At 33.6% G+C, this 22,373-nt stretch overlaps 1 long non-coding RNA gene across 1 annotated transcript; it reads left to right on the top strand.

The window, feature by feature from the left end:
- The first annotated feature begins 14,438 nt into the window (after positions 1–14,438).
- LOC123664119 lies at positions 14,439–21,511 on the top strand. The gene is made up of 3 exons (XR_006744777.1): positions 14,439–14,590; positions 18,023–18,026; positions 21,502–21,511. It is a non-coding gene; the product is annotated as an uncharacterized LOC123664119 (long non-coding RNA).
- The last annotated feature ends 862 nt before the right edge of the window (positions 21,512–22,373 follow it).

Below are 22,373 nucleotides of genomic sequence, written 5' to 3'. Positions count from 1 at the left end.
AGTAACGTAAGTTGTTGTTTTGATAAATATACATAGAAGTAATACATATATATATATATATATATATTAATATATAAATACAAATATTACATCCAGACTCAGGCGGGGATCGAACCCGCAACCCGAGGAAGAGAAAGCAGGGCACCAATGGGCTAACTACACTTTGTTTTCGATAAACATACATATACAAATAAATATATTAAGATTAGGAGTGATAATCGAACCCACAGTCTCCACTAGCTAGTCAGCAATATTAGCAAAAAAAAAATTTTTTTTTTATTTATATCTAATATTTTAAAGGGAAATAAATCTCATTCTGAATACTAAATTAATACGACTATCGTTTGATAAATCTATTAATATGGTATGGTAGTTTACATTTTAAAATCTCAGTATTGTTACGTATGTTTTTACTATGAAAATTATTCAGCGTGAATAATTGTAGAGTTCATTTAAATACTACTTAAAAGCCCTAGAAATATGCAAAATGTATTTACGTCGTAAATATTACATAATAGCATTTTAGCGCGTCGTCATTATACTGTGAATTTAGGACGAAGTTACCTTACGTGTATTTATTATAATTAAAGTAATCTTACACGTGCGAATGCTGTTTATTTTATTAAAAATTACTTTGTCAATTATGATGTAATTATATTATTATAGCGTCCTAAGATGACTGTGTGTTGCATGTTTATTACTATTTACATATTTAGGTAATATTTTTTAATACCACCAAGCATACGAACATATGATTACTCTACTGATACCCGTCTACTGATACCCGTGATGGTCATAACTGCATAGCTTATGAACGCTTGGAATATTTGGAGATTTGCAAGCCGTAAGCCATAATGATGTGACAATATATGAACGTAAAATTAAAATTATGGTTTATATATTCGCGACTAGTCTTTACAGTAAATTATGTTTCAAGAAACAGTTCCCGGAATATTTATTCTTACAAAAGAAAATATAAAATTATACTGGAGTGTAAAATAAATATTAAATAAGTGATTTTATTCAAATAGGCTCCAAAAGTAATAATAATAATAAATAACTTTATTGCACACAGTATATAATAATTACAAAAGAATAAAGCTTAAAGAAAAAAAAATGACTATCTATATATAAAAAAGTACTATCAAATCGTCGTATTACAAATTAAATTTTAAATCATGGTTGAAAGAGAAGCTACCACCTATTCGTAATATAGATTCTGCAGAGAAGAATCGAGAAGAAACTACGCAGATACTATCTAAAAAAATTGTAAGAAAGTCATTAAACCGGAAGGAATGAATGAATGAAGTGTCTCACAGTCAGTCGGTTCAATCTATCGCTGTCCACTGCTGGACATAGGCCTCCCCAAGGTCGCGCCAGACATTTCGGTTTTCCGCAATCCTCATCCGGCCTACACCGGTAATCTTACGCAGATCGTCCAGAACCAAACTGACCGTGACTTTTAAAAAGAATGTAGTAGCTGTCTGTTCTTTACTATTAATTCAATTATAAACACTTTTACTATAACTATATGAGTCATTTTCCAATAATTGTTTTCGTAATAATTGAACCATTCATATGACATATGGTTTAAGAAAGTACGATAATGTTACATAATATTTATAAAGCTAGCTATGCTTGAAAATTTTTGATAGGGTTTCTCCATCAGATTTTTTTTGCTACGACCTTTGTGTTATATCTTTACGGGAATCCAAGACTATTACAATATATCTCATAATATTCATTATATATATTTAAAAAAATCAGTGAACTCACTTAGTCATTATAATGCCATACATACACATTGCATGTACAAGGAATATTTACATGGCGTAAACTTGTGGAGGCCTATGTCCAGCAGTGGACTGTATAGGCTGTAATGATATTAAGACTTACCTTAAAGTTTACAAAGCTTAGCGCATTGTAGTAATTTATACATGAATAAGCTAGGCTTGGAAGCAGCTCACAAAAGTAGGTCTTGTGTTCATGACCTTACTATATTAAGCTTAAATACCTACAGAGTTGTAAGGTCACAGAGCTTACAGCTATCAAATATCAATCAGTTATATAATAAATATTTATATTTATTACATAAACATTTTGATATTTTTAAATAATTGAGGTGACACTTAGCAAGTTTAAAATGTATAAGAAACTTTAAATGTAATGGTGTTCATTTTGTTGGTTCAACTTAGAAAAAAAAATATATTTTATTAACTATGATAGTTTAATCATTTTTTTAAATATTAATTTGCTCAGTTTCAAATTTTTGTAAAAACGTTAAATCGGTTGGTAGAGAATGCTTTTAGTATCGAGTCCGGCTTAACCGTTGCGCCAACGCGGCGAAAAATTAACTCGGTCATAATATAGTCCCGTAGACAATAATATCTCTACTCATAAAATAAGTAATCTCTGTATATTGTTAGTCTGTGGTGCGATTGTCTCCCCTCTCGGTCACGGAGCGATCGCAACATTCACTAACGATTCATCTCGTGTCCGGTCGCAAAATCACATCTTCATTTTGTTTTTAGCGTGTGGTTACTTGAATGATTTTTGATTTTTTTATACTATGGTATTTGTACGATTTTATTTTTGTGTTACCCACACATTAGGAAATTCTAAACATTTTTTAATATTATATCAAAAATTGACTGTTCCAGCGGGGATCGAACCTGCATCTCTGACTGACCGTGTCGGTGCTCTAGCCATTTATAGAACGATGTACCCGCTAGATCGAAATTTTTGATATGATGATTTTATATTCGGTCTAAGCGACCGAATGGTACTATGGTACTATGGTATTTTTTCTATACTAATTAGTTCAATAGAAAAGTACGGCTCACCTGATGGTGAGCGATTATGTTAGCCTATAGACCCCTGCAACACCAGCAGCATATCGTATGTATGTGACATATCCACTTATGTACTATTTTATTTCACTTGGTTATAACAAAATAAATAATATATATATACACAATAAATAATATATATATACACAATAAATAATATATACACAAGATCCCACATCAATCGTTCTGTAACACTGTCACAGTTACTAATGGATTTCGAATCGAACATTTTCAACAGATTACACTTTGTACTAAAAATAATAAATTGAATACAGCTTATTACTATATACGACAACGCGTTAGCGCAGCGGTAATAGCAGCGGCTGTTGCGCTGGGGGTCGCGGTTTCGATTCGCTCACGACAGACATGTGTATCGACCATATAGATGTTAGTCGTGGTCTGGGCGTTGTGTTTGTGTATTGTATACGTTTCCGGACCCCCAGCACAGGAGAAAATCCTACTGGGAGATCCGTTGAGTGTGAAGCGTTTATTAATTCTTATTATTATTAATTCTTTTATATATGTAGGCTACCATTTTTATGCTCTGTATTGTTCCTGTAATAGAAACTTTATTAAGATGGGGTATAGCATAAAATATTTTTCTCAAAGTATGAAGCAGCCAGACTGGGTACTTACAGAAGATCACAGACAAATCTGTACTACTTGACTACTACTATAGTACTTACAAGTCTTTCAAGTAGTGTTGTGTTCCCATGATGAGGAAGGTAGAGCTACTAAAGATAGCCAAGTTTTCTTAAATTTTCTGCTCAAGTATCTTAATATTTTTTTCTTAAGAACGTTCTACAGAGTAATAGTAAACTTAAATAATTGTGTTTGCTCGCAAACGAAGAAAACCGACTTCAATTACATCAACAAATAATACAACGCAAGTAGACGAAAAAATTGTCGAGTAAATTTTCGTTTATTTATTTATTTACTTAAATCTCGATTAATCTCGAAGATCACAGCTAAATAATACTGTTTTCAAACAGTATTGTGTTCCTGTTGGTGAGTAAGGTGACCAGAGCTCCTGGGGGGGGGGGGGATTGGGGATTGGGTCGGCAACGCACTTGCGACGATTCTGGTGTTACAGGCGTCTATAAGCTACGGTAATCGCTTACCATCAGGTGAGCCGTGCGCTTGTTTGCCGACCTAGTGATATAAAAAAATAATAATAATAGGACACCAGCACACATGATAATATTTATGCAATAGAAAATACAAATTAATACTGATGTGTGCACCTTTGAGGTGACACAGCATTAACATGTCAAAGCTAGTCAGATAATAACTGTATTGTTTTTTTAATTTTTTTAATAATTAATAATTTTTACAATTAATTAAATGTATAAGGAAGCACAAAAATAAAATAATAAACAACAATAAACTCGGAATACCAATTGGACAGAATTGAGCCAGAGATAAAATATTAATTTAAATGCGTTATCAAAAGTTTCTCAAAAACGAGTCATCCGATCTCGATCAAATTTAAATGAGACTACATATCAAACCTTTTGTTAGAAAAGTCATCGAAATCGGTTCATCCAGTCAAAAGTTCTGAGGTAAAATACACAAAAAAACAATCGAATTGAAAACCTTCTCTTTTTTCATCATCACCATCACATCATCCTTTCAGCAGTTCTCTATTGGACATAGGCCTCCACAAGTTCACGCCAAAATGGCGTGAGCTCATGTGTTTTGCCCATAGTCACTACGCTGGGCAGGCGGGTTGGTGACCGCAGGGCTGGCTTTGTCGCACCGAAGACGCTGCTGCCCGTCTTCGAAATGTGTATTTCAAAGCCAACAGTTGGATGGTTATCCCGCCACCGGTCGGCTTTTTAAGTTTCAAGGTGGTTGTGGAATTGTGTTATCCCTTAGTCGCCTCTTACGACATCCACGGGAAGAAAGGGCGTGGCTATATTCTTTAGTGCCGTAACCACACAGCACACCTCCTTTTTTGGAAGTCGTTTAAAAAGGAATTAGCCAAATTGGTTAGAAATTACATATATTTTAAATACAACCAGTATTTGAATAATAAAAACGATAATAAACTATTGGGTAATCGTCACTTTAACAGAATACTTTGCTGTGAGATTTAATAATAGTATAAAATAAATTTGATGACATTTAATAATATACACACCACAATTCTTACCGCTTTTGACCTTACACCGTGTCGGATGCCATCAGTTAGCCGATTTGCATTACACGGAAGAAACTTTCGTATAGTAAGACATTTGTAATTGTCTCTATGCTTAAATGTGAATGTAATATTACGCATACCATCTTTTTTATGTCACTTCACCTAAATACTTTGTTGTAATGCTGCCTTTTGTAAATTTAAACTTCAACTGAGGTAGGAGACAGCAGGAAATTTCCTGCTCAAAATATGGAGCAAACCGACTGGAGTAGTACTTGGACCTTGCAAAAGATCACAGCTACACAGATACAGCTATTGTCTTCAAACAGTGTTGTGTTCCTGTTGGTGAGTAAGGTGACCAGAGCTCCTGGAGGGAATTGGGGATGAGGTTGGCAACGTGTTTCCAATACTTCTGGTTGCAGACGTCTATAAGCTAAGGTAATCGCTTACCATCAGATGAGCCGTAGGCTTGTTTGCCGAGCTATTTATAAAAAAAAAACTTATTTCCTTTCAAATTTCGTATTTAAAGACTATTTTATATTAGTCTATCAAAGTAAAAAATAAATAATGAAAATTTATGAGTTTTAGTTGATTGAGTTCATGAAGTGTTTAATTATGTTATACATCGTAAATTCACAGCATTTAATTTAATTAGTATTATGTAAGTAATATAACTTTAACACATAATCGAGTGTGAGATTTGCTAATATATTATGTATTAATGTAATGAAATAGATAATTTTTTCTTTTGTTTTATTTGCGCTACTTACAGAATCTATTATCTCGAAACTATTTTTATTTATCGGTGACGAGAACTAGCGCAGTGGTCATAGAAACTGACTGCTTTGTTGTCTGACATGAGGTTGGTCGCTGCTCATGATAAATGTTTATATCGATTTATTAAGCTTTTTAGATGCCTGATGTTTCGGATACTTTACAGCAACCGTGGTCACGGGAGGTTTAATCGGTATATTAATTTAACCGGGAAATACTGCCAACATACTGGTACCACTCCACGCGGCCATGATTTATTATATATACTTTATTGCACTAAAAATAATGTACAGAAAAATTATACATAAAGTTGATGGCAAAGGTTGACTTATCTCTAGAAGAGATCTCTTCCAGTCAACCAATGGTAATGAGAGAGAGTGTCATATAGCGGGGAACACAGTGCAAGAAATAATAACGTAATAGCTAAAGAACTGTAATATATTACATACTTACAGGTATAAATACATACACTTACATAGATACATATAGATATCATACAAATACATATACACACACACTACTTACATACATACATACATACGTACACACATAAATACAAATGCATGATTTATACCGTAAGTATCTGTAAATATCTAGTCCTTCAGTTGTGAAATGTATAATATTGTAAAATTTTGAAATAAAAAATACAATTATATCGATAATTAAAATTTTAATTTGTAAGATGACAGTTCGAAGAAGCTTTTAAGCCTAGCATTGAATAAAATTCTTTTGATTTTGATTTGATTTTAACCAAATAGATGTCTGTCTGCTTGTTAAAAGGACATATCAATTTTATTTTTTGTTATTAGATGATAAGTTTTATTAAGTATTGTTACAGGAGTGATCAAATCACCTTAACACTAATACGTGCTGTCATTTTCGGTAAATGATGCAAGCACAGCACTATAAAAGTTAATAGCGAAAATTTCTCAGTACTATAATCTTTTTTCCACATCGCACTCAATTTACCAATCAATGATTGCAATTTATGCATGTAAGTTTAAAAATAAATGATATTTGGTAATAAATCAGCATTCTAATAACACTAATCTCAATAAGGCACTTATGTCCGTAGCAAGTGTGAAGGGACGGGAGTCGTTTTCCCAAAGGCCGCTGTCAGCGCTTTTATAATCGCAAACGTTGCAAAACGGAGGCTGCAGCGCAAGGTCCAATCGATAAAAGAATATTTAAGGAATTATAATTATAATTTTCTGACACATAAAATTATATATGACGTTACAAATATTTGTAAACACATCTTAAAGTATTTTATATTTATTATAATATATTTTTTAAATGCTTTAAATCCCTAATTAATATTACAAATGTGAATGTGAGTTTGTTTGTTACGCTTTCACGCGAAAACTACTTAACCGGTCATCATATATACTTTGTAGACATATTCTTGGAGGTATTAGAAGTAATGCTTTAGCCTGTAATATCCCAATACTGGGCATATGCCTCTTTTCCCATGTAGGAGAAGGATAAGAGCTTAATCCACCGCGCTGCTCCAATGCGGATTGGCGGATATATTCCCTACTATGAGTAACGATCGCTATCAGGTGTACATGATAACAACCGAGAGTGAAGCTGCGGGTAAAAGATAGTTATAATATAATTTTTATTTGCCTTAATTAATCAAATGATGAAATTTCAACAATGATAATAATGCGTGCCACTCAGCTACATATTAATTGTACATTGTTGCTTATACCGATGACATCTTTACTGTAGCTGTTCATAATATAATTAATTTTAATTCTTTCTGGGTCAGAGAGCATCGTAGGGCAAGATAATAGAGCTTTTTAGTGATTGTTTTATACTAGTTATTCGTATTATGATTTTCTCATCATCATCATTACATCATTACAGCCTATACAGTCCACTGCTGGACATAGGCCTTCACAAGTTTACGCCAAAAATAACGTGAACTTATGTGTTTTGCCTATAGTCACCACGCTGGGCAAGCGGGTTGGTGACCGCAGTACTGGCTTTGTCGCACCGAAGACGCTGCTGCCCGTCTTCGGCCTGTGTATTTCAAAGCCAGCAGTTGGATGGTTATCCCGCCATCGGTCGGCTTCTTAAGTTCCAAGGTGGTTGTGGAACCTTGTTATCCCTTAGTCGCCTCTTACGACACCCACGGGAAGAGAGGGGGTGGCTAAATTCTTTAGTGCCGTAGCCACACAGCACTCATCATATTCTCTCATTTCTCATCATAGTAATTCTAAATTGTCACCCGCCTGTTCAAAAATATTTGTACTTTGTGTTAAAGCAATGCTGGTTGGTGACTTAGTTCTTGTCATAAAGAAAATGTAGAATTATTTTTATGGTTATTGTTTCCTTTTTTTGTTCATCATTTTTTAATTAGCAAACAACATAAAATAGCTGCATTTTTCTTAACCATGTAACTTGTTTCATTAAGTTTTTTTTAACTTACTTAAATAGTTATAAATGTCAATAATATTTTAATCACTTATAGTAAAAAAATCGCTGATCAAATCACTTGCAGCTTGATTTTTTTTTATATTTAAATTAAATCGCTCATAATAAAAAATCGCTCAGCGCATCACTTGCGCCAACGCAAATTAGTTCGTACGTGTAGCAACACCCATCTCTGTTCACATGGCTGTGGCGAATCTTATTCAATATCCTCGCGTTGGACAAACATCTTGCGAAACGTAAAAATTATATGTATTTACGTACAATAATACGTTCAGATGGTTCTTATTGTGATGACGAAAGTTGTATTAAACGTTACTGTTAGGGATACAATTTTTTTATTGAATTAGTTCTTTGAAGTACGTTGTGGCGACATCTATCGCGCATCATACTAACTACGTAATAAGAGAAAAACTGATGTATGCTACATCGCGCTATCAGAGTTTTCAAAGTGATTGAGTATATATACAAGAACCCGACAACAATCGTTGGGGGCGTTAGCCCGCCAGACACAACTCCCGTCTGGTTGCACAATCCTCCCTTGGCGATGGCGCACGAGAAACTCAACACCCAAAACCATCGCACACCGCCAAAACGTTATAATTGGTTTAATTTTGTGTACAGTAAATATTAAAAATAAAGAATGTGAATGTTCTGGAAGAAATGGCTAAATAGTCACAAGTCCGCTCATTGTTCAACTGAGGTAGAGCACAGCAGGAATTTCCTGCTCAAAATCTGGAGCAGCCCGACTGGGGTAGTACCTCGACCTTACAGAAGATCACGGCTAAATAATATTGCTTTACGATAATTACGCTTACGATTATTTATTTGATTTCTATCCATTAAGCAGATGGGTGAAGATCACGTCTAATTCATATTTAGACTATATAAAATTACGATGTAATTAGTACAAATCAAATAAAATCTAATAAAAAGAAAAAAAAAAAATAAAATAATAGAATTAGCATATGTAAATAAATTTCTTTGTTTAAAAACAAGTATCCTTAAGAAACAGAAATTATGTGTAAATATTTCCCCAGTTTATTGTTCCCAGTAAGGACAGCCTCTATATAAAGTCTGATACAGCCTTACAGGGTGCTACAGTTCTTATCATCTTAATACGATTAACTTATTGTTCAAATCATTATTAAAACAGTTATCTAATTAATATTTAGTTACATATTTTTTTAATAACTGTTTCTTTACATATTTGAATTTAAAAAATTATAATCAAGTTTTTATACATACAATGTACGGATGCCTTATGCACGAATAGATAGATATATTAATGTGTAAATGAAATGTACACGTGTATGCAACGTATAATTGATGAATAATTGATATGATTTTAAAAATAAATTAACACCTAAAGCTTATTATTCGGTGCAGGATTACATAAATGACAAAGGTGTGTGTGTTTAGTGACGCTGTATTTCATACAAGTTATTACTAATTATGTAAAACACATCTATATTTGAAAGAGTAACTGCAGGGTTTGTTGCCGTTTCTTCGAAGTAGAATATGATTTTTTTTTATATAAAGTTATGTCCACAGGCTTATAATGCCCGTGCTTTTGTTATTCCGATTTTTATTTTTGTTACTGATCGTTTACTTGGTACACTACTGCAGCTTACATTAAGAGAACTAATTATTGTATCTTAGTATCCCTAATGCAGACGTGAGTCCACCGACCAAAATTATGCTAACTTAATTGATATCTTACATGCAAAAAGACAGTTTTTTATTGTTATTTTTTTATTTTCTTTTTTTATTATATTGCGCCTTATCTAAATTATTATTGTCATCATTATTGATATGTTGGAGTATGATATTAAGACCATTCTGATTGACTATTCCATTCTAGTTCAATCAAAAATGTGTAAAAGTTTTTACACGCAAATCACATTTGTAAAATTGTAACCGAGATACGTGACCGTTGAAGTCTTTTGTATGGAACGGCATAACAGCTATTATAAATTACTTTTGGTGTATTATATATACGTCAAGTAATAATTTTTCCTTATTAAAATTATTAATTATTTAACTAGTTATCAAAAATAAAATTACAATCGCCGCTTGGTTTCACCTGCGATATTTTGCCGTTTATATATTACGTTTTTAGTATTCTACGATATTATTTAATTAAGCTAAAACGGCTTGACCGATTCTCATGAAATTTTCTGTGCATATCAGGTAGGTCTGAGAATCGAACAACATCTATTTTTCATACCCCTAAGTTATAAGGGGGGTGGGGGGAATTGAGAATGTTAATAAAATATATGGCAAAACAACGTTTGCGGGGTCAGCTAGTACATATATATATACATACATACTTGTTAAGTAAAAAATAATAAATATAATATTTTATCTTATCATTATTTAGATGGTGCAACACTTGTAGAGTCAATGGCTATAATCCAATATCTAGAAGAAACTCGTCCGAAGCCTAGTCTTCTGCCAAATACACCTCTATTGAGAGCTTGTTGAGTACAACTTGGTTTCAACTAGTATCCTAGTAATATATACATTTATATATACAAAGTATAATAATAATTCTTTTTTTCTAAATATGTATAATGTTTAATAAACTATTGTAACTTTGTACCTTTGTATAGTACATATGGTAGGTGCTAGTACCTGGATAGTACAGTACAGTAGTAGGTCGTAATTAAGCGATAGTAGAGTTAAGTGAGGTATTGGAATTATATATATTTTTTATTTTCGATCAATTTTTTTTTGTAAGATCAATATAAACACGGAATAATAATAATGATGTGGAATTTAATTTTTTTCGTCACTACCGCATTTCATTCAAGTAAATCAAAATAACTTTGTATGTAGACGATTGTAGAAGTCCATTGCGGACAAAAACATTATCAAGGCTAATGTTGTTTTGGCGATATTTAACATTCAATATTTAAATAGAGAATTATTTTTTATTCTTAATAATTATTAAAAAAATATTTGTTTATTTTTGTTTATAGATAAATAATGTAAGCAGCTTAACACTCAAAAGTGTTGTTTGATTTCGATTTGATTTTGATTCGTTAAAATTAACGATAGACTTTCGGAGAAATTGGTATGCAAATAGAGTATCGTATTTCCAAAAAAAAATCTGTATAATTTTTTTTTATGTTGTAAAATGATTATCAATAAATATAGTACACATAAAATTTAAAAAAAAAATTAAAAGTCAATACATTTAAATATTTTTTTTAACGAGATCGTCATCGTTATAAAGAGATCGGGATGAGCACGGGTAAAACCGTCGGTTGCGCTAGCACTTTGGGAATTCACTTTTATTAAGTCCTACCAAAACAAGTTTTATCTCCAAAAGATTTATTCATCATCATCATCACTTCAGCCTATCGCAGTCCACTGCTGGACATAGGCCTTCCCAAGTTCGCTCCACACATCCCGGTTTACCGCAATCCTCATCCAGCCTACACCGACAATCTTACGTAGATCAACGGGCCGGAGGACGTCCCACACTGCGTTTGCCAAGACGCGGTCTCCACTCCAGGACCCGTCTACTCCAACGGCCATCGTCCTGCGACACAGATGACCAGCCCACTGCCACTTCAACTTGCTAATTCTGTGGGCTACGTCGGTTACTTTCGTTCTCTCGCTGATAGTCTCATTTTTAATCGTATCTTTGAGAGAAACTCCAAGCATAGCCCATTTCATTGCACAAAGATTTATTAATTTAAGCGAATTACACATATAGTACTCGCGCGAAGATTAGCGTGGTTTAAATCGATTTTAACCTTTTCACATCAGAGGACAAGAAAGCTACGTCTAGCAATTAAATTTTTAGGCTATGTATTATATAGTTATATTATTAGTATATGATATTCAGTTGATAGTCAATACAGTAAACTGCTAAATATAGTACGTATACCTTTGTTCGTAAGTTTTTTAAATGTAAATCTATATAATGATATGACTATTCATTTATCGTTGTGGTCAAAGGATTAGTTTTGGCACTAGTGGTTGCAAGTTCGATCACGCACATAACAAACAAAATAATATTTACTCAGAATATACCTACTAATGTTTGCTGTGTTCTAGGCGTTTGTATATTTTATGCGTTTCTGGTTCTCTGATATAGTATTCACATCTAGTGGTGATTATTGAAAGTAAAGGGGTTTTTTTCTATTATTTTTATGTATTTTAAAAATGTGCTGTATTGAATTTTGAACCTATGACTTTAAAAACAGTCATTATTCAAAAGATTTTTTTTTATATAGAAATAAATTAGGTTGATAAAAAATGCTTTTAATAATTAATAAATAAATAATTAATGATAAATAAATAACTTTTAATAGTTTCCATATATATTTTTTTGTACAAATCTTAGCTTATTTAAATAAACTTATAATACCGTAACAATATGTACAAACAAACAACGTATGAGAAAAACTAGACTCAGTAAATTAGTTTAATTAATATATAACGAAACTCACCGGAGCAGAGATATATCTTCACAGGTCACAAGATTTGAATCACTTCACAACAAAAGTTAGTACACTTGTTATGTGCTTACGAGCTGTGAAAAAAAAATCGTTTATATAACTAATTTATTTACTTAAGAATTTTAATATTTAGAACTATTATTGGAACTAAACTTGGGAATTAACGCTGAAGGCTTTCAATTATTTTTTTTTACAAAATTCTGGTTTTAGTGTTGTGTTTTACGGTATTAATTAAAAGTGTCAAAGACATATTTCCTATATTGTATAAGAGTAAAGAAACAGCTAACAAAAACCGACGCGCTCCTAACAATGTTTCTCACGGCTGATTACACAAAAATTACCTTTAATTATACCTCGTTTAAAAATATATTCGACTCGGACAATGTCTTGATATTTGATAAGGAGCTATATAACGTATTGTTTGAGAATAAAATTTTGAGGACACATTTTTTTGCAATAAAAAAATATCCAAAATATTTTTTCTTAATTACGTGTGAATATTTTTTTAAGACGAGCTTATAGAGATTTATAATTAAGCCGAAACACTAAAAAAATCGAATAAATAATCAAAAGCACAGAAATAAAATATATTTATAATTTCTTGCCTAAAAAATAACTTTAGATTTTTTTTTTCTAAAATTAAGCAGTTCGAAAGCACAGAAGAAATACGATGAATTTACGTTATTTTTACCGGAGTATAAAAACAATTCGCTTACTATGTAACACGGTACCGATGAGGCGAGGAGATGATACGCCACTCTCGTAAAGACTGATGGTACCGGCGGCGCGCATCGCGTCGAAAGGACCCAGTGTTGCGATAGTCACCTCGTGAAAGCGAGATGGCGTGTCAAGGTCGGGATTTTTTTTTAAATTAAGTAAAATTGCATTTTAATTTTAATGTAGAACGGTGTATCCAGGTGGGTTTGAAACAAAAAAAAAATAGAATATCCAAATAGAATTACTGGATTTTTGGAAAGAGTTGATATAATTGAAAATAATTATAAAGGTATAATACAGGTAAATATTTACTGAAGGCAAGATTAGTGAAAAAAAACTGTGTAGTGCCTAGTGATAATTAGTAATTAATTTCGAAAATACATCTGATTTAAAAAAAAATATTTTTTTTTGTATTAAAATGTTCAACTATTCCCTAAATGTTTAGTTTCCATATAGTGCCACCCATCTCTTTCCGTGGGTGTCGTGAGAGGCGACTAAGGGATAACAAGGTTCCACTACCACCTTGGAACTTAAGAAGCCGACCGATGGCGGGTTAAACATCTAACTGCCGGCTGTGAAACACACAGGCCGAAGACGGGCAGCAGCGTCTTAGGTGCGACAAAGCCAGCTCTGCGGTCACTAAACCGCCTGCCCAGCGTGGTGACTATGGGCAACACACATGAAATCGCGCCATTGTTGGCGCAAACTTGTGGAGGCCTATGTCCACCAGTGGACTGTAATAGGCTGAAATGATGATGATAATGACGTTTAGGTTAAGTTGGATGAAATTATTTATTACTAAATATGTTCATTACTTTAAGCTTGTCGACCAGTCCCTTCGTCAGTGTCCACATCTCAGCTCCGTATGATGGACCATGTTTGGGGTTTCTCTCAAAGATAGGATTAGAAATGAGACTATCCGAGAGAGAACGAAAGTAACCGACATAGTCCACAGAATTTCCACAGAATTAACAAGTTGAAGTGGCAGTGGGCTGGTCATCTGTGTTGTAGGACCGATGGCCCTTGAAGCAAACGGGCCCTGGAGTGGAGACCGCGTCTTGGTAAACGCAGTGTGATGCACGTAAGATTGCCGGTGTAGGCTGGATGAGGAATGCGGGAAACCAGGATATCTGGCACAAACTTGGGGAGGCCTATGTCCAACAGTGGACTGCAATAGGCTGAACTGAAGACTGAATGTTCATTACTTATGTAATAGTCATAAGTCACTTTTACATGGGATAAATTAAAAATATATATGTACAATACTGTATTGAAATAAATAAATCTATATTTTTATTAGATTAATATAGTGCGTTAGCTTTCATTAAATAAGTTGCAGGGTTTTGTATAATTTATTAACATTTATAGCATACATTTTTTTATTATTATAATTAATTTGAATCAGGAAATTTGTTCGAGTTACATAATTCAGTCAAACATTTTACACACGTTATAATAATAATGCAAAAATACAATTCATCGACTCAAATACTCAATCATAAAATATAAATACATTGTGCTTATGAGAACACGGAAACTAGACTTTTGTGTAATTGCCTACACTTTGACGAACCGTTTGTATTCGTAACGCGTGAAGCAGGCACTCCAATACACTTAACTCAATGAAAAGCTGACGGACATGACGGCCTTAGCGATTATAACTATTATTGTTTTGATTTAAGTTCTGTAACAAGAAACAAACGCTAAAATACCCATCTATACAAATAAATAAAATTGGAGTGTCTGTTTGTAATATTAAAATAATCGCTTTTTACTAAATACATATGTGTGTATACACGGTACATATACCAAAATAACAAAATTTAAATTTTTTATCCGCCTGTCGGTCTGTTTGTTTGTTCCGGCTAATCTCTGAAATGGCTGCACCGATTTTGACGGAACTTTCACTCGCATGTAGCTGATATAATAAGAAGTAACTTTGGTTACTTTTATTTTAGAAATTTATATATTTATAACTATACGAACTGAACAATAACTTTTTTGTAAAATTTCACGCGGACGAAGTCGTGGGCACAAAATATTATTTCAATCGCCTCTCTATGTAGACCATTTGCACTTTTTTTTCACGTTGCGTTTTTTTATGTATCCTCAGAACTTTTAACTGCGTGGACCGTTTTCGATGATTTGTTTCTAATCGAAAGGGGACGCGTGTCATGTGGTCCCTTTTTAATTTAATTGAGATCTAACCAGCGTTTTTCGAGTTATATCATATTGCGTATTTATTTGATTATTTTTTCGTCAACCTTCGTTGTACACCGCGTAACTTTTCAATGAGTGTAAGGATTTTGATGATTCTTATTTTATACGAAAGCTGATACTATGAAGACGTATTTGTTTGGCTATTTTATTGTCTATGTACGTTGTATTATTTGACGATGTAATTGAAGTCAGTTTTTTTCTCGTTTACGAACAAACACAATTATTTTTCTGAATTGATCAAAACTGTAGCAGCCTAATTCCTGTTTTCCTGTTTTCTGTGTTTCTTTCAACAATAATTTCCCCACTAAGACTGTCTTTGTTAGTAGAAGTTGCTCTTAGGGTCACTATCAATAGTTTTACTTGTAATGATCAACAGCCCAGGAGGGCCAGGCTTTCGTCATTTCATAAAAGCTGAAAGTTTCTCAGAGCATGCTACTAACACCGGTTACCTACATACATACAAAAACCTGTATTAGGAGCATGCGTTGAGAAACTTTTAGCTTTTATAAAATGATGAAGGTCTGGCCCTCACGAGCTCTTGGGCTATGAGAGACTTACTGTTATTATTATTATTTTGAAACTCCCGAAATGAGGGAGATATTGTAGATGCGATTAATTATTTAGTTTTAATGGTTTCGAACGATGAAATAAAACGATGTTGAACACGATGATAATGATGATGAGGGCACAGCAGAATATTTCCTGCTCAAAATCTGGAGTAGCGCAACTGGGGAAATACCTCGGCCTTTTTTTTCTATACAACTAGGTCGGCAAAAAAGCGTACCTTCGGCTCACCTGATGATAAACGATTGCCGTAGCTTGTAGACGTCTGCAACACCAGAAGTTTGATTCTTAAGTAAGTTATCTATGTGTGTATAAGTTACCTACTTTGGGGGCAGACTATCGTGTATGTTATACATGTGTCTTAGTTTTTGTTTTTGTATATAAAGATAACTAGGAAGTAATCATAGTTACTAATAAAGTTTACTAATGTTATGATAATTTCACTAAATGATTACAAATTTATTATAAGTATGAACTGTGTTTTGCTTCCGGTACTTAATGTAATGGAAAAAATAACGTGCTTCAAAACATGATTTACAATAAAACTTAATGCGTTGTTAAGCATGCATTTTACTGCAATTGGTACATATATATACGATATATTACATAATAATCAAGATATTTCTGTGATTTCCGATTTGTTTCATCATATCTAATTTAAATGTCAACGAAACGAAGTAATTGAACTTTGTAGATTTTATAATCTCAATTAGTATGTATCTGTTTTTATTTTATAGTTCTCTAATTGAGAAATCGCAAATTCCTTTCTTTATTGTCGACGCGTTAGCAGAGGGTTCAAAGCAACTGACACACGCGCTATCGGTTGCGGGTTCGATCTCTGCATGTGACAAATATTTGTGTAGGATATACAAATATCTGTCGTGATTTGGGTGTGTTTTGTTTATGTGTTGTGTGTTTACTGTAATCGTAGATTCCTTTCATAATTGACGACGCTTTGGCACAGCGATCACAGCAACTGATTAACGGGATATCGGTTGAGGTTTTGATTCCTGCACATGACATTATTTGAAAAGGCTTGTATGATGCGTGGTTACATGTTTCACTGATCCACATGTTTCAAATATTACGGATACAAAGCGGAAGTCTCTAATACAAGGAGCAGCAGCTACAGCGAGCACCCAATAGCTCTGGGTTCCTGACTCACCACAGGAAACACCACACAACTAGAAAGAGCAGTATTTATTTATTTAGTTGCACCAAAAAGACACAATACATTACAAAAAAATAGCTTGAATATAGAATGTTGATTGTTGAGTGTCACTTCAATTACAGGTGCAAACCACAATGCGAATTAGACAATTTTTACTTCAATTGAATAAAACGTAAATACTAAGTAACTAACATTGAATTAAATTGTAATTATTAGAATATATATTGAATATATTATTATATATTAATAAATTATTATTAAATATATAATTTAATAATAATACAACTTGTTTGGCATATTTTGTCTCCTTAATCCTATAAGTAAAAAAAAAACTACGTTTTTTTTATTTATTTTTATTTTTACTAATTTTATCTTATGACATAATTATGCAATATTTAACGGAAGACGTTAAAGGTTCCTGTTGTTTACTTCCTTACTGTAAACTGTAAGATAAGGTATTTTATTGAAGCGGTGTAACAATGGTACATCGACGTGCAATCTACGGACAGACGGTAATGAGGCTTTGTATATATTGATGTTTGTTGTGTTTTGTATAACAACTTTTTTGTCAGCTCTGTATCTCTCTCTATAGCTCGCTCCTACGATGAACGGAATAAATATTATGAAAGGTAATATGTAAATCCTTTACATGGATAAAGAGGCCCAGCAGTAGGATGGTACAGATTGTATCAATCAATTAATCCGCGATCCAAAAAAATTCCAAATGAAATTTAAAAGTGACCTTCAAAGCTCAAAGGCTTTGACAAGGCTTGTACACAATTCTTACAACATTTTTTTCATATTGTTTACATCATTGACCACCGTAACGAATGTGACAGTCGTATCGACACTGATTGGCTGGAGATTACAAAATAGCTTTGTTAGATGCCTTTTTATGATGTACGGTTACTATTAATTTCAAATGTATTCGCTGTAATAAACAACTTCTTACAATCGTTATTTGTTATAACTATCCTTTGTTCAATTTTTAACCGACTTCAAATAAAAGTTCTCGATAGGTGTAAGGATTTTGATATTTTTCTTTTTCTTTTTGAAAGATGGTGTCACGTCGTCACATTAATTTAATCGTGACCTGACGAATACTTTTGCGTTATCTGTAATTATGCCTCTTGAATTGACTGTTTTGTTGAACTTTGATGTTCTCTTTTATTACTTATTCATGTAAGTTTTAGAGTACAAAGCATAGTAAAAGCGAACTATATCCTAAACTTTTTAAAATTATTGTAAGGTACAAAAAAAAACCGTCAGCGTCGGACCACGTCCTAGTTTGACTAGGCAGTCACAGAACTGTCGACATGTAGTTTCTATGACAAATCGCCTGTGGTGTTAATATAATTATAATGCATCTTTAACAAAAGGCATGGGTATTTTGAGCCCGTGGAAGTAAATTTATAAAAAAAATAAAAATAAAATAAGAAAACAATATATAAATATAAATTTTACACCCAAGCTCAGGCGGGAATCGAACCCGCAACCCACAGAACAGAAAACACAAAATGCGCCGACGGGCTAACCTAGCTAGGGTCAGCTTAATCTATCACGCTACTAACTGCGGGTTAGCGAATATACACCACCCCCCCTATGAGTAACAATCGCTATCAGGTGTATATGATACAACAGGAACCGAGGAATGGTTGGGAGACCATACATACAAACCGAAGAATATTTGTAAAAATACAAATATCCATTCTGAGCGGGAACTTTCAATCTCCACTAATTTATATCCCCTTCGCAACATCCGTTTGCCTCGCCCGATCACATTTTTCGTAACAATCTCGTTACACATTCACCAGCTTACTCTCCAAGTCAAGCGTGCGTAAAGGCGGTTTAAAAAAATAACTGAGTTATGAAACAAAAATATTAAAAATTATGACCAGCAACCGTAGAATTACAGCGTGGGTGTCAAGAAATTAATTAACTTTAGCGGTTTAGTTTCAAATGAAATGTCATTCAATGTCACAAAATGATTTCAAATGATAGTTATTACGGGAACCGAAATGATGTTACCGGTCCTTGGTGATGACATCGTGACCGCATTGTTCGTATTTTTTTAATTAAATTTAATTTTTTGTTGTGGTGGTAAGTAAGGTGACCAGAGCTTCTGGTGTTGCAGGCGTCTATGAGCTACGTTAATCGCTTACCATCAGGTGAGCCGTACGCTTGTATGCTGACCTAGTTAAACAAACAAATCACTTTACTGTTTAATTAAGATGAATCACAAGTGAAAACACAATAAAATTAAGGCACAGATGTGTATACAAAAACAACCATGCCAAATCTTACGTTATGCAAAATGAAATAAATAAAAAAATGTCAGAACTACAAAAAATATGACGATTTAAAAAAATAAATAAATATGATTACATAACATTTCACATTTATAAATAATGTGTTAAAATACAGCGCTTACTTTATGCATTACAAAAAAAAAATGTATTATTCATTTCACAAGCCTATACAGTCCACTGCTGGACATAGGCCTCCACAAGTTTACGCCAAAAATAACGTGAACTCATGTGTTTTGCCCATAGTCACCACGCTGGGCAGGCGGGTTGGTGACCGCAGTACTGGCTTTGTCGCACCGAAGACGCTGCTGCCCGTCTTCGGCCTGTGTATTTCAAAGCCAGCAGTTGGATGGTTATCCCACCATCGGTCGGCTTCTAAAGTTCCAAGGTGGTTGTGGAACCTTGTTATCCCTTAGTCGCCTCTTACGACACCCACGGGAAGAGAGGGGGTGGCTAAATTCTTTAGTGCCGTAGCCACACAGCACAAAAATAATGTACAATATTATATTTCCTTTGTCTCAACAGCCTTGAGACCATTTCCGAAACAATATATTTCGATAGTAGACCAATAACTTATTAATTATTACTACAATAGTAGCTTTTATAGTAACAATAAATAAGTTTACTTTGATTTCAGCTTTAAGCTCAACTCATATTTGCTCAGATTCTAGGAATTTGTGTTGTTTGTTGCCCTATTCGGTCTCCCCACCGTGCCTCGGAGAGCACGTTAAACTGTCAGTCCCGGTTGTTATCATATAAACCTGATAATAATCGCTACTCATAGTAGGGAATATAGAACTAACCCGCAGTTAAGTGGTGGTGGATTAGGCTCTGACCCTTCTCGTAAATAGAGTTAGAGGCATATGTCCAAAAATGAAATGTTATAGATTGAATTCATCAATTCATCATTAATTCATCAACAACTTGATGACATTTCCAAATGAAATTTTTAAGGATGTTCCTGTTTACTCAGATTTATCTTTTATGAATTTGATGCCATTTCCAAATTGCACTTTTTGTTTTAAGGATGTTCCCATACAGAACCAATTATCGCGGAAGTGAGATAAGGACAATGGTTTATGTAACAGATGAGACGTGAGATTCGTAACGCTCCTAATACATCTCCGTCACATCCGCGTGTTTGGAGATGAAAGTTACAAAATCTAGACGAGAGACAAACAGAACTCACGACTCAGATTATCACAACAAAAGAATTAACGGCAATCTGTTCTTCAAAAGTTTTTGTTGATTCGCAAATCGAGACTGGTATATCATTAATGCAAAAATTGGAAAAAAAAAGTTTTTTTGTAGTTTGTACAGTCCACCATGGTCTAGTGTACTCGCGATGCCTCCAACAGAATAAAATGGAAGCACATCGTCAGAAGAGCTACCCTCGGAAATGTTATCGACCAAACACCCCACTATGTACCTCGTCAGCGTAACCACGACCACTCTGACAAGAGTGTACGATTAAGAAGAAGACATGAAAACAAACAAAAATAAAAAGTAAATAAAAAAGCAATATATAAAATCCAATATTATAATAGATAATAAAGGCCTCGCACGAAGCGGCCTCCACTATGATTAACACCTGTGTTGAGGGTCCGGAAATACACACAATACTTAAGCACAAACGCCCTGACCATGGTAAACACCGGTATGGCCAATATGCTAAAAAAAAATGTATGAAATGTGCGGGGGTAAGCCCGTAACTGCCAGTACAACAGCCACAAACCAGTGTTGTGACCGCTGCGCCAACAATAAAAATAAGACGGGGTTTTTCGAGTCAATCTTAGGACACATAAAAAAAGGCATAATTCAAAAAGAAGGCATGAGATATTTACAGGTTGATTTAGAAAATTAAAAATACCTTAAAAATACGACTGTTATAGAAAAACGTTACTAATTATCATTTTACAACAAAAATAATTTTACTTTCAATTTGTGATAATAATTACTAAGTATATGCGTGTAATACACTACAGTGCAGAGGACTTTAATTAAAGAAAAAGATGAAGAAGGAGAAGAAGAAATATTCTTTATTGTGCATATTACAAGCTAACATACATAGGTACATTTAAGAATAAAACTTACAAAATAATATTATGCACAAAGGCGGTCTTATCGCTAGATAAGTGATTTCTTGACACCTTGGGGTAGAGGAGGTTGTAAATAAAATTAAAGTTTATACATCATAACTTCTAAAATTCTAATCCTTGCCCTTGTTTAGAGTCTAGCTGTAACTATAGGTATATATTCAACTGAAATAGGGCACAGCAAGCAACATTCTACTCAAAATCTAGAACGTCTGGGAAATAACTCAACCTTACAGAAAACCACAGCTAAATAATACTGCTTTCAAGCAGTGTTGTGTTCCTGTTGGCGAGTAAGGTTCCATAGCTCCTATAGTCCGGCGACTCGCTTATGACGCTGGTATTGCTAACGTCTATATTCTACGGTAATGGCTAACCATCCCTACGCTTATTTCCCGACTTAGACATATAAAAAAAAACAAAAGAAAAACAAAAGGGGAACCCTCATGTCTAGCATCTAAAATAATTAGAACTTATATTGCGTTATGTCATATCTACTCAAATTAGTCAGTCCATAGTTTTCAGAAAGCCCGTCGTTACCTTTGTTAGGTATCACGTATTAATCCTATCTCGACGCATGAGATCTGGACTTTTACTTTTCACGAATTCACGGAACTGTATTTTC

This window comes from Melitaea cinxia, chromosome 21, assembly GCF_905220565.1.
Source record: "Melitaea cinxia chromosome 21, ilMelCinx1.1, whole genome shotgun sequence".
Classification (NCBI taxonomy): domain Eukaryota; kingdom Metazoa; phylum Arthropoda; class Insecta; order Lepidoptera; family Nymphalidae; genus Melitaea; species Melitaea cinxia.
Note: the sequence above shows the minus strand (reverse complement) of the source record. Positions and strands in the feature narration are given on the sequence as shown.